The 2,500-nt window shown below is 46.7% G+C and overlaps 1 protein-coding gene across 17 annotated transcripts in view; it reads left to right on the forward strand.

Annotated features, from left to right (window-relative positions):
• Nucleotides 1-2,500, forward strand: part of Mef2 (myocyte enhancer factor 2) — a 554,695-nt gene that overhangs the window by 214,372 nt on the left and 337,823 nt on the right. The window lies entirely within an intron of this gene.

Below are 2,500 nucleotides of genomic sequence, written 5' to 3' on the forward strand. Positions count from 1 at the left end.
AATGATAATGTTGAATACTGATAAAGATAATGGATTATGATAATAACAACAAAAATCATTAATAATGAAAATGATTATAGCCATAATAAAAAAAAAAAGTCAACAGAAACAAATAGCTGTCAAGGAAAGTAATTCTCGCAAGTAGCGTTATCTACCCGAGCGCGTAGAGTACGAGACAATAACGATACATTTCGGTAAAGAAAGAAGGAAGGAAGGAAGGAAGGAAGGAAGGAAGGAAGGAAGGAAGGAAGGAAGGAAGGAAGGAAGGAAGGAAGGAAGGAAGGAAGGAAGGAAGGAAGGAAGGAAGAAGAAGAAGAAGAAGAAGAAGAAGAAGAAGAAGAAGAAGAAGAAGAAGAAGAAGAAGAAGAAGAAGAAGAAGGCGACGGCGACGGCGACGGCAACACAGGGCGGAGGAAGTTGGGTTCGACTGCGTGGAATTTATTTGGCGAAGTTGTTGGTTGTTTCCGCCGATATGGATCGATATTTCTGGCAGAGGAAGGAGACTTGTTGAAAACGTGGTTTGAAGGTCGTCTGGGATTCTTGTTGCTTTCTTTGTATTGTTTCATCTTCTAATTATTATTATTATTATTATTATTATTATTATTATTATTATTATTATTATTATTATTATTATTATTATTATTATTATTATTATTATTATTATTATCATCATCATCGTCATAGGTATTAGTAGTTATAGTATCATGATTGTTGTGATTAGTTGCAGTAGTGGTGTTTCTATTATTATTATTATTATTATTATTAGGGGAGGGTTTGTACTACCCGAAGGCCATGAAGGAGCCCACGAAGAGATCCATTCTGAAGACGAATCTGATTTTGAATAACCTTGGAGACGTTTGCGACGAGCGAAGTCCCGGCAGAGATCGCGAGTCAGGAGTTGATGATACGTTGGCGTGGGACGTGGCGTCGGACATTCTCCTTGGATATAATACCGGCCAGAGAATTGCCTGTTCGCTCGTTCGCTTATCCCTTCGCCCGCTCGTTCGCTCGTTTGCTCGTTCGTTCATCCGTTCGTCGGCTCGTTCGGTCATCCGTTCGCCCGCTCGTTCGCTCATCCGTCCGTCTGTTTGTCTGCCCGTTCACTGGGTTCGAGGCTCGTCTGCGGGCGTGAGAGTCCGGCGCGGGAGGCAGTCAGCCACCTTGTCGGGGAGTCTGAACCGGATTGCTCGTAATGGAAGGGTTGAGGCGATATACGGCGCGACGGGGAAGCCAGGGGGCCGGCTGGAGAGGAGGTGAAGGCGCGGAGGTTGCTTGGAGTTCGGTCGCGAAAAGGGGGAGGGCGCTCCTTCCTCGGAGAAGAGGGGCGGTGGGGGCGACCTATTGGGGGAGGGGAGGCGTGGTTGTTATTGGCGCTGGGTGAATGGCACTCCTAGCGACGCGTGAGGAATGAGGTGCCGTGGAGACGCGTGCAACTACGGGTGACGCGATGGACGAAGACGCGGGGTGTCGCGAGAGGTGTTCGTCCAAGATGGGGGAGGAGGGGAAGGGGAGGGGGAAAGGGGGAAGGAGAGGCAACTTGGCCGAGTATCACAAGCACAAAACCAGTTCGATATAAATTTGGGATCAGCCGCTGTCAGGCTCGATTTAGACCCAAGGAGGCTGGCGGTTGGGGGATCTCGAAGTTATTTCGGGGTTTTCTCGGGGTTTTCTCAGGGTTCTCTCTCGCCTGTTGCCTCGCCACAACAGGACGTCGCGTCGGGGAGTTGAGAAGAAGCTGTCGGTGTTGGAATGCGACCCGAACGCGGGCTGTGGGGGAGGTCGGGGTTGGGTTGAGGTAGGGAAGGGAATATACACAGATAGAGAAAGACAGATCGATAGATAAACAAATAGATAGAGAGGTTGATAGAGAGGGGGGGGGCGCGCAGACAGATAAACAAATAGATATACAGGTAAACATAGAGAGAGAGAGAGAGAGAGAGAGAGAGAGAGAGAGAGAGAGAGAGAGAGAGAGAGAGAGAGAAAGACATTGCTGCCACCTTCACCTTCGCCTTCAGTCGTACCGACACGCCCTCTGCCACCTGTACCTTTTCAATTCACACCTGTATTTCCACCTTTGCTGGAATTAGTGATTACCTTTTCTACGAATACCACATACACCTGTTTTTTTCTTATTCTGGTTCATCTTCTTCCTTTTCTTCTTTTCCTTAATATTCTTATTATTGTTTTTTTTATACCTTTCTTCTCCTTCATATTCTTTTTCTTTATATTTTATCTTCGCCTCCTCCTCCTCCTTCTCTTTCTCAATCTCCTCATCTTTCCCTTCCTTTACTTTCTTTTCTCTATTTTCTCTTCCTGCTCCCCCTCCCATATTCTTCCTCCTTTCCCTTCTCCCTTTTCTGTTTACCGTGTTTCATTCTTTCCTCTCTTTCGTTCTCCCCCTCAGCTATTGCCCATTCCCTCTTCTTCGTATCCCCTTCCTCTTTCACTTTCTTCTCTTCTTCGTATCCTTCCTTCTCTCTCTATCACTCCCTTCTCTGCG

Source organism: Penaeus vannamei, chromosome 19 (assembly GCF_042767895.1).
Source record: "Penaeus vannamei isolate JL-2024 chromosome 19, ASM4276789v1, whole genome shotgun sequence".
Taxonomy (NCBI): domain Eukaryota; kingdom Metazoa; phylum Arthropoda; class Malacostraca; order Decapoda; family Penaeidae; genus Penaeus; species Penaeus vannamei.